This window comes from Sebastes umbrosus, chromosome 13 (assembly GCF_015220745.1).
Source record: "Sebastes umbrosus isolate fSebUmb1 chromosome 13, fSebUmb1.pri, whole genome shotgun sequence".
NCBI classification, from domain to species: Eukaryota; Metazoa; Chordata; class Actinopteri; order Perciformes; family Sebastidae; genus Sebastes; species Sebastes umbrosus.
This window is the reverse complement of record NC_051281.1, coordinates 29,360,131-29,371,900: the sequence shown is the minus strand read 5'-3', so window position 1 is coordinate 29,371,900 and position 11,770 is coordinate 29,360,131. Positions and strand designations below refer to the sequence as shown.

The following is an 11,770-nucleotide window of genomic DNA, read 5'->3' as shown; positions in this document are numbered from 1 at the left end:
AGGAAGCACAGATACCTTTTTTCCTCCTCCACCTCTTGATAAAATGTCCTGCAGTCTACCTGTATAGTGCAAGCTATGAAAAGAGAAGTACTCTATGAACATGCGCTTACAAAAACCCGACCACGTGCCTGATGAAAGAACCAAGGTTTTGGTCTGTGGGTTAGTAAATTCATTACTGTGTCCCCTGTAAAAAAAAGTTTACTCCATTGCTCCAAATTAGAAGTGACAAATATACGAAGTGATAGCAACACAGCATTACCTAAAGAAAAGAAAGAAAAGTGGAACAGCTCAGCAGCTAAATCATTTTAAGTGATGTGTAATCAAAGTCTGACTTCTTTGTGTCAGCGATCGGTTAAACATGAACTGTTTTAACTACTTTTCATGTTTCCATATGGTGTAAAAGCCAGTGCATCATGGGAAATAATGTAGCTTATTGCTAAAAATCTTCCACAAATAAACTGGTTAACATCCTCTACGTAAGGGATAATACAGCGAGCCAGTTAAACAGTAGTTGCGAAATAAACTCCGGCAAAGTGATGCAGGTGGACCCCGATGCAAAGCCCAGAAGGAGTTTCTTTCAAAACAATGACCAGCTCACTACGTTATCCCGCTCATTACACGGCTACTTTCTGGCATCTATTTTTTGGCATCATTGGGCAAAAAATTCCATAATAACCTTTCAGCATATTGTAATTGTTCTGAGAGATAACTAGACTTCTGCTCCTCCTCATGGCTCTGTTTTCAGGCTTTAAAAAATCTAGCTCGTGACGGGAGACTTTGGCCAATCACAGGTCATTTCAGAGAGAGAGCGTTCCTATTGGCTGTCCATTCAACGGAGGCAGCTGTCAATCGCTTGCAAACTCCGATCAAACGGTCAAACTAGGCAGCGCTGATCAAATATGAATCAATATTCTGTTACTGTAATGCCTATTTCTCTCCTCAAATGTTGTCAGAGACATCTTGTAGTGTACTGTTTAGCTGTAAAATGAGAAAGTTTGTGGGTATAGGGAATGAGTCCTTACCCCAAGTGAAGGAGTTCAAGTACCTCGGGGTCCTTTACGAGTGAGGGGACCATGAAACGTGAGATTGGCCGGAGAAGCGGAGCAGCGATGGCGATATTGCATTCGCTTTACCGCAACGTTGCGACAAAAAGAGAGCTGAGTCGGAAAGCAAAGCTCTCGATCTACCAGTCGATCTTCGTTCCTACTCTCACCTATGGTCACGAGGGCTGGGTGATGACCGAAAGAACTAGATCGCGGGTACAAGCGGCCGAAATGGGTTTTCTCAGGAGGGTGGCTGGCGTCTCCCTTAGAAATAGGGTGAGGAGCTCAGTCATCCGTGAGGGACTCGGAGTAGAACTGCTACTCCTTTTGCGTTGAAAGAAGCCAGCTGAGGTGGTTCGGGCATCTGGTAAGGAAGTATGCCCCCCTGGGTGCCTCCCTAGGGAGGTGTTCGAAGCACGACCAGCTGGGAGGAGGCCACGGGGAAGACCCAGGACTAGGTGGAGAGATTATATCTCCACACTGGCCTGGGAACGCCTCGGAATCCCCCAGTTAGAGCTGGTTAATGGTGGCCCGGGAAAGGGAAGTTTGGGATCCCCTGCTGGAGCTGTTGCCCCCACGACATGACCCCGGATAACTGGTTGAAGATGAAGTGAAGAAGACAAAGTTTCTCCGGCTGGTGGGCGGTGAGCCACTCATCCTCTCTCTCTGTCTAGCGAGCTGTGCATGTCTTATAAATTAGCGGAAAGGAACGCCAGCAGTAGCAGTGCATCAGCTGCCATCATTACATCGCGTTACGGTTTTACCTCTGTGGCACTGTCACTCACACTCCCATACACACAAATGAATACTTTCCTCCACCTCTGCTGTCTGTCCTAATCAGACAGCTGGAGACCCAGGGGTTGAATTTCACTTAGAACTAACAACATCCCTGAAAGTATTCACATAATTAAATAGACAGACAGAGAGAGCGATAGAGGAAAGATTTCCCCCCAAAGAAACCTCAAAATGAGCAATTTATCCCCTTAATCTTTCAGTTCTTGTCTAACTTTATTGCAACTGTCCACAACACACGCACACACACACACACACACACACACACACACACACACACAATTCTCTATGCATGTTACAGCTAGTAGAGATGGCCGTGAAGCTTAAGCCTCTCTCGCCCTCCCAGTGCTCTTAGTGTTATTATTAAAGCCCAGAGCATGCTTCACTGCAATGTGTCATTGGCCCTTGAAAGGAAGCAGGTATAAATAAGCCCTTGAATTTGAATACATCCTGGAGCTACGTGGTTGGGCTCAAGATCAGTAGAGACATACAAACACACACACACAGGGGCTACAAAAAAGTGGGAGCATCAGTTGGTGCAGTGGCTAAAGGTGACACCAGACCTTTTCTCTGACTGCCAGTGACCGATATACCAGACCCCTCAAACATCAGATTGCAGCCCGTTCTCATTCCCAGAGTGTCAAATACCAACGCTTTGTCACGGCCGTCGACATTCGATACCACCGCACAAGGCACCGGTATGTGACGCAGCGGGGCTTTCCATTAACTACAATGTAAACCCATCCATGTCAACAGTAAACGCTCAGGGAAAGTGCTGTGGTGACATAGTTTAACCATAGACTGTATATAAGAAGTGGACGTAATCACTGTGACATCATCCATTGGTTTGTGGAAAGCCATTTTGAAGCCTCGAGCTCGGTATTTTGGCAGTCGCCATCTTGGTATTTGGCCGTCGCCCTCTTGGTTTTTAGACGTCACCATCTTGGTTTTTGGCCGTCGCCAATCTTGGTATTTGGCCGTCGCCATCTAGGTTTTTGGCCGTCGCCATCTTGGTATTTAAAAAAACTATAAAAAAAATAAACAGTTTTAAATGAACAAAATGTTACAATGAACTTTCATGAACTGAAAACACACAGTGAAAGGGTTAAAGTTATGAGAAGAAAACACGGACAACTTGGTCTCCACTTAATCCTGAGTGAATTATCTGGCTCTTTAGCCGCTAAATTCTCCACTACGTTCACCCAACCTGGTCTCACTCCCAATTTCGTCAAAATGCCGCCAATTGGGCAGTGCCTCCTGGCATCGGAAACCGACCCACGGAGGTATTCTTTATCGACAGCATGTGAAGAACCGGGCTTTAAACTGACCCCAATGTAAACCCATGCACCACGGTGTTATCCGCGGTCGGAGCTGTCCACACAGGGCAGGCGGAAGGAAGGGGTGGTGGATTGGTCAAACACACACAAGACTTTCAACCTGGAGACGGTGTTCGTGAGAAAAATCTGCCTCATGGTAATATAGCACTGGGATTGTTCCGAAGATATACTGTAGCAGGAAGTAAGAAAACTGTGCTCAGCGTCTTCCACTAGCAGCTGTGTTTTTAGAGTGAGTAGAAAAAAATCAAAGTGACCTCAACTGCCTACCGAATACCGAGGAAAGAAAGAAAAAAACACTTGTGACAAAATATCCTGCTGATGTGCATTTTATGGGACTTAAAACACCAGAATCTGCTGTTGCTGCTGCCTGTTTCACATTTCCCATATTTGTTTCCTCCAGAACTGTACTGCTCAGGGAAATCTTTTTTTGTTTGTTATCTACCTAATTATCTCACCTTGTGTAAACCAGGCAGCTATAGCTAGTACTGGCAAACAAACTGCATCCGGTAATTCGCTACCCGTGATGTAACTCCTCTTTCAATGTGCCCACTGCTCCAATGTCAAGGTGTACATTACGTGTGAGAAATGGGACAGGGCTTCAGGGGAAAATATTAAGTCAGTGCACGACATAATGTAAAACCTCTTCTTACCACAAATGCTACTGTAACAGATAGAAGAAGTGACAGTAAATAATATTTGTAATTTTTATTTCTTATGTTATGTGTTTTATTGCAATATGTATTAATTTCACCAAAATCCCTCACTTGTTGTGTTGTTCCTAAGTTTGTCCTTGGTATTGGGAGTACTGTTTTAGTTTGTGCTACAGCGCCCTCTAGTGGTTGTTAGCAGACGTACTGCGTCTCTTCCGCTCTCTCGTCAGTCTGCACTGAACCTGACTGCGAGAGGTATGTATCTAAAGTGGCGCGATGTAAAGTGTGAATTCTAATGTTTTAATGTTGATTTAATTACACAGAGCAGTTTACTCTTTCATAGTATCATTAGGACAGACGAACTGGGTAATTTTCTGTCGTGCTTTTTACTTGTAAAGTGAGTTTTGAGAGGCTAAGCTAACTAGCTAAACATGTGTGTGTGCTGGTGTCGCCGTTTTATCTTCCCGTGGGATACACATGTAAGCTTGTCCTTTTCTCATGTTAGGTGTGTTTCTATGAGGATAAAAACCACATGACAGCATTTTGCTCTCTCTGGGCTCAAAACAGGTATGTGTATATGTGTTGTACTCCCATTACCGTGTTCAGTAATTATAGTATTCATTTAAGTATATTGTGTGAGGTGATTGTGGAACTGTAATTTTCATGACAGCCATAGGGGTCTGTAAAATCTTTTTTTTATTGAATATGTATTTTTTTTTTGTGTGTGTGTCATTTAATGACAAACACACATCTATATGATTTATTTCACATGTCATGGCGATGTAGGCTAAGCCTAAAGCCAATTGTTATTGATAATATAATTGAATGTTATGTAATTGGAGACACAAAGTAATGACACACTCATTTATTTTTATTGTGTCTTATTTGATTTACATGTTTTGAGTTATTTTCATGTTTATAATGAGTCTGCACTGAACCTGACTGCGAGAGGTGTGTTTCTATGAGGATAAAAACCACATGACAGCATTTTGCTCTCTCTGGGCTCAAAACAGGAATAAACCTGAGTTCAACAAGACATGCCAGTGTCCAGCGTCTGATTGTGCACCAGAACACAACGCAGTGTGGTCGGGACCTGCAGACCGTTCCGGCTACATTGGTGCCGTGACCCGGATTTCTCCGCTTCAGATCATCGTCAGCGTGATCGCCGGTGGTTGCTGCAGCAAGTATTAACATTTCAAGGACACTGATGCTGTAACAAGTACTAACACACTTCAGAGACATTAATGCTGTGACAAATACTGCATATATTGTGAGTGTTAAGTGTTGTTGGTGCTTTAGTCTTCACAAGTTCATTTTTATCCTGTTTTTTTTTGTGTATGTTGAGTATTCACTTACCTCTTATTAGCTTTGGTTAAGAGATAACAAACCTAGCTAAGATGACTGATGGTAAAAATGTTAAGATACCATTTGGCCATGATGGGGGGGGTTCTAAGCTTGACGGCAAGCTTTGGGACGTATACTGCAACTCCATTGTTGGTGCTGGGGCAGTAAGCTCCGGGGGGCAAGCTTTTTGGTGAAGTAGAATCAACTTCAGTAAGGGGTGCTAGTGTAGTAGGCCACCCTGCATTCTCTTCCACTCACATGCACACCGATGTACTTTCTCCCAGACAGCACATGCCTAGTCCAGACATGAGTTATCCAGACATAGGGGATCTCATAACACAGTTAGCCAACCAAATTGGAGAGAGTATTGCAAGCCAGATGCAGAAAACTGCAGGTAGCCAAGAAGATCGAACTACTCATGCACCTAGTTTGAACACGGGCCTGGGTCTCTCTGAGTTAAACATGACTGGGGTGAAGTTAGTGATGCAGTCAGATGTGAAGGAGCCACCACACTTCAGGGGTGATGGAACCGACAAACACACAGTACATGAATGGGAGGAAATCATGGATGCTTACCTGAATAAGAGGGGTGTCCCGCCTCATGAGCATTCCCAAGAAATAATTTCAAGATTGATGGGAAAGGCTAGAGATGTTGTCAAGGTCACCCTGCGCAGCATTCCATCTTTAAGGCCTGCTGAAGACTCCAAGCTTGTCTTTGATACACTCAAACAACATTTTAGTGAGGTAACATATTCTTCGATGCCTTTGGCAGATTTTTATAACACTCTCCCTTTGGCCGGAGAAAGCCCAATGGACTATTGGATCCGTTTGAATAAAGCTGTGGATGTGGCAGATGAGTGTCTGAGGAGGCAGGGACGGAATATTGAAGATCCCTCTCATGAAGTCACAATGATGTTTGTGAAACACTGCCCCGACCCTGCACTTTCAAGTGTTCTGAAGTTTAAAACAGCAGAGAAATGGACAGCAGATGAGATCCAGGAGCGCCTCACTGAAAACCAGAGAGAGGCTAGGACCAAGTCTCAAGGTAAAACATGTCGGCCTCCACAACCAAAGCAGGTTGGTGCACATGCCCAGACTTCAGCAATGGAGGCTGTAGCTACTGATAATGCCAGGGAGCTTACCTGCGACCAGAATGCAATGGGGCCCTCATCCTCTTCTCAGGCAGAGAGTGTCTGCATTCAGTCCCTCATCAGCTTGCTGGACCGCGTGCTGGAGCAGAAGGCTCAGTCAGCAGTAGTTACACCACCTATTGGGGAGCAAGCAAATTTTACTCAAAGGAGATGCAAGGTTTGCCAGTCCGGTGACCACTCAACAACTATGCACTGCAGGCAGGAAAATCTCTGCATGAGCTGTTTCAAGCCTGGCCATTGGAGAAGAGAATGCCACCAACGAAAGTCAAGAAATAATGCCACATCACAACCTGTCCAAACACAGCCCAGAAATGAGCAAGGTGGAGCAGGTTTAAACTAGACAGCTCACATTTGGCGAGGGGACGTGTGGGTGTTAAAGGACCAACCCTTGAAGGAAATGAGGATTTGAAAGAGGTGTATGCAAATGTCTGCAAAGCAATGCCAGAGGATTGCACAGTAATCATTCAGAATATACACAAAGTTGAGCCATTTGACGAGTTATTCCATGCACCAGTGATGATCAGTGATTCTGCTCAGTTGCAAGGATTGCTTGATACGGGATCAATGGCTTGTACAATAAGCGAAGAAGCAGAGCAGAGACTCCTATCAGAGAACGTTTTGACACAGCGGCAAGAGCCGACACAGCGCATTATTCTTGTTGGCTGTGGAGGACTACAGGTGAGCCCCAAGTGCATATATGATATGGAGCTGGGTCTGTATGGGGTAAAGTGCATGGTCCCGGTCCTGGTGGTTGCTGGTCAGAAGGACGACATCATCATAGGCACCAACATGTTGAAATATGTGATGAGTCAGCTGAAAAATGACGAAAACTACTGGAAACTCGTCTCATGCAATGTACAGGGGTCCTCTGAGTGCGAGCAGTTTCTGGAGATGATGGCTGGTCTCACAAGGTGGAACGGGGCTGATGTACCAGACAAGGTGGGTACAGTTAAGCTAACCCAAGCAGTGACTCTACTCCCCAAACAAGAATACCTGCTATGGGGCAAGTTGCCAAGTAATGTCCCTATGTCACCTGGGAGCACAGTAGTGGTGGAACCTACCTCTTCCAAGTGCATCCCTCGGGGTATCATGGTTGGCAGAGTGGTCACACCTTTGTGGGGAGATGGCTGGGTTCCCATGAAGGTCACCAATTACACAGAAAAGCCACTCACCCTGAAAAGAAACTGCAAGCTGGCAGATGTTTCTCCCTGCGTTGCAGTTGAAGATTTCACACTGCTCCAAGGCTCCTGTGAGAAAGAAAATGACGCAGATAAAGTGACTCATGACAAACACGCTGATAATACTGACCTGAAACAGAGACTGCAGAATGTTGGCCTGGGGGATGTCAACATCGATAATTGCCAAGTGAGCTCTTCCACCAAGATCCAACTGGTGGAAATTATGGAACAGTACCAGGATGTGTTTTCAAAACACCATCTAGATTGTGGAGAAGCAAAGGGCTTTGTACATAGGATCCGGCTTACAGATGACCGTCCTTTCCGTCTTCCATATCGCAGAGTGCCTCCAGCTCACTACCAAAAGCTGCGCCAGGTCCTCACTGAGATGGAAGAGCAGGGAATCATTCGGAAGTCAATGAGCGAATATGCATCCCCACTCGTGATGGTCTGGAAAAAAAATGGTGACCTCAGGATATGCACAGACTTCCGGTGGCTGAATGCAAGGACCATCAAAGATGCTCATCCCCTGCCTCATCAGTCGGACTGCTTGGCGGCTCTTGGCGGAAACACTGTCTTCAGCACCATGGACCTAACATCAGGTTTTTACAACCTGACCATGCACGAGGAAGACAAGAAATTCACCGCCTTCACAACACCCCTGGGCTTACATGAGTACAACAGAATGCCCCAGGGACTTTGTAACAGTCCCGCATCTTTCATGAGAATGATGCTGAGCATTTTTGGTGATCTAAACTTCAGTAGCTTGCTGTGCTATCTTGACGACCTCCTGGTCTTTGCCCCATCTGAGCAAGAAGCCCTCAATAGGCTGGAGGTTGTTTTTCAGAGGCTGAGAGAGCACAACCTGAAGCTGAGTCCAAAAAAATGCCACCTGTTGCAGCGGTCCGTGAAATTCCTCGGACACATTATTGACGGTGATGGGGTAGCTGTTGACCCAGAGAAAGTTGAAGTTATCGTCAAAATGTCAAAGAAGGATTTAATGGAGGATGACGGCTGCACACCTTCAGTTCGGAGAGTAAAGTCATTTTTGGGAATGGTGTTCTACTATCAGCACTTTATGCCCAACTGCTCCGCCACAGCAAAGCCTCTGTTTGCCCTTACAGCTGGTCAAAAACGGAGAGGGAAGGTTAGAAAGTTAAACCAGAATCCCGGTGTCTTCAGAAAGCTCACACCTGCAGACTGGACTGATGACTGTGACTCTGCCTTCCTCAGCCTCAAGGAGAAGCTTCTGAACTGTGCAGTCCTCGCTCACCCGGATTTCTCCAAACCACTGATCCTATCCATCGACGCTTCTCTTGATGGCCTCGGGGCCGTTTTGTCACAGTTACCAGAAGGTGAAACCAAAGCCCGTCCGATTGCTTTTGCGAGCAAGACCCTCACTGGCTCACAAAAGAGGTATCCCGCCCATCGCCTGGAATTTCTAGCGCTCAAGTGGAGTGTTTGTGAAAAATTCAGTCACTGGTTGAAGGGTCACTGTTTCACAGTGTGGACCGACAATAATCCATTGACCTATATAATGACAAAACCAAAACTTGACGCTTGCGAACAGCGGTGGGTGGCCAAGCTGTCCCCATACATGTTCGATCTTAAACATATACCTGGGGTGAAAAACATTGTGGCAGATGCCTTAAGTAGAGACCCTTTTGCTAGGTCAGTGGGCCAAAGATTGATCAGCGAGCCATATGAGAACCTTTTGGTAGAAGCCGAGGGAACAAAGGAGGAAGGAGTCCAGGATGTTTTCCGGTGCAAGGTCCAATGTCTTCAGGCATATAACTCAGGCTGTGTGATCACAGATGCGCCACAGCACAAGCCACCTGGAAATCAGGATTCCGCTGATGTTAAGTCCATCTGTGAAGCTCACATTGAGTGGGAGAAAGCTGCAGAGTCAAGAGCAGTTCAGTTCCTCCAGGTTCTGCCCCAGGTGGCACACTCAGAACAAGACACCCTTCCAGCCTTCTCTATTGATGAGCTTCGGCACGGCCAGCAACAGGATCCAGACATTGGGGAGGTCCGGCTGTTTGTGGAGCGGGGTAAGCTGCCATCTAGAAGAGAGAGATGTAGGCTAAGTCCAAGAGCACAGATGCTATGCAAGCAGTGGCATCGGATGAAAGTCCAAGATGGAGTCCTCTATAGGATTACCAAAGACTCTTTAACCAGGCAGAAAAGGTACCAGTTTGTCTTACCCGCCAGTTTGAAGGTCAATGCCCTTTCTGGTGTGCATGACCTCGCAGGGCATCAAGGGCAAGCCAGAACCCTACACCTTGCCAGACAACGCTTTTTCTGGCCGCAAATGGAAAGAGACATAAAGGAATATGTGAAATGCTGCCAACGATGTATCCTAGCAAAGACTCCTGAACCAGCTGCCCGAGCTCCCTTGGAGAGCATTCACACTTCTGCACCCATGGAGTTGGTATGCATAGATTTCTGGAGCGCTGAGGATAACAAACAAAGATCAGTTGATGTCTTGGTCATAACCGACCACTTTACTAAGTTGGCTCACGCGTTCCCTTGTGTTAACCAGACTGCAAAGCAAGTTGCTAAGAAGTTGTGGGATAATGTGTTCTGCATATATGGTTTTCCACAGCGAATCCATTCAGATCAGGGAGCCAATTTCGAAAGTAAACTCCTAGCAGAACTCCTCAGCCTCACAGGGATCGCAAAGTCACACACAACTGCATACCATCCCATGGGAAATGGGCAAACTGAGAGGTTTAATAGGACACTTGGCAGTATGTTGCGTGCCTTACCATTAGCAGCAAAACAACACTGGGCACAACAGATACAAACCTTGACCTTTGCTTACAACGCCACCATCCATGAAACAACTGGATACGCCCCATTCTACTTAATGTATGGTCGGGTCCCCAGACTTCCGGTGGATGTGGTTTTCAAGCAAGTCCTGAAAGACACAGTCGTGGTTGACTACAAGACCTACGCCGAGAAACTGACGGCAAGCCTCCATGAAGCCGCTGGCATTGCTCAGCAGCATGCAAGGAAAGAGCAGCAGCATCAAGCTGATGGTTACAACAAGAGAGTCCGTGGCACTTGCCTGAATGTTGGTGACAGAGTTCTGCTCGCAAATAAAGGGGAAAGAGGAAAGAGGAAGTTGGCAGATAAATGGGAACCCACTATCTACACTGTCATGGATCGGAAACCTCAGACTCACATCTATAAAGTTGCGGACGATGGCGGGAAAACCAAAGTTGTACACCGGAACTTGATATTGGATGTGAGCTTCCTACCAATCCCAGAACAAATCAGTGGGGAGCTGGATTCAGGTGCTTCAGACGAGGAGAGCGAGTTTCAGTCTCCGTCCATTGATACTTTGACCTGGCGGTCGAAGCTTCTGAGGACCGTACCCACTCATGGATATGCACATCATCTGATGTTGACTGTGAGTCTTTGGGAGATGATAGAGAGTCAGGAATGGAGGTTGAGATGTCATACTCCCCACCCATAGACTCTGATCAGCTGCCACTTGTAAGGCCCCAGTCTGATCCTGCCAATGGTGGTGGAAACAAGGAAGAAAGAGAGGAAACCTTACCTGTGAGAGACTTGCCCGGTTCCAGTGAGCTCCCCGAGCCATACATGACTGACACTGATGTTGACCCTTTAGCCACCGTTTCTGACCTAGATGAGCCAGAACCCTGTAACATCACCTCACCCACAACAGTGACTGATAGACAGATACCTACACAAGGTTCAGGGCCTGACAGGCACGTAGTCAGAACACGTACAGGCAGGGTTGTCAAAGCAGTCAATCGCCTGATAGAGAACATGGCGCAAAAACCTTTCACACGGGGTATTATAGACAGGTTTAACAGTAGGTCACAGTCCTTACTCACCTTGTTTTAAACAGGGCAGAAGAGGTATAGAAATGAGTTTTGTGTTTTGTTTTTATACAGTACATTTCTTCTTTTGTTTTGGGTCATAAAATGTTCACATTGACGGGATTGAATGCCAAGATCTCATGTGGTGTAAAAGGCATCATATATACTAGGAGAAGCAGTAGCCTGATCAACTTCTGTTTTCTCTGAACTTACTTAGCAAGTAGCTAATATGCTGTGTGGGGAATTAGATTCCCAGGGTTATCTTGGACCGAAAGAATGTGAAAATTGTGCTTTGTAAAATTTATTTATTTATCTTGCACAACCCTCTGTATGTTTTCGGGATTTGGCGAAATTAAAGAGGGGTGAATGTAACAGATAGAAGAAGTGACAGTAAATAATATTTGTAATTTTTATTTCTTATGTTATG

General features: G+C 45.9%; 1 protein-coding gene across 1 annotated transcript in view; it reads right to left on the bottom strand.

Moving 5' to 3' along the window:
* ramp1 (receptor activity modifying protein 1) overlaps nt 1–11,770 on the bottom strand; it is a 93,687-nt gene that overhangs the window by 50,084 nt on the left and 31,833 nt on the right. The window lies entirely within an intron of this gene.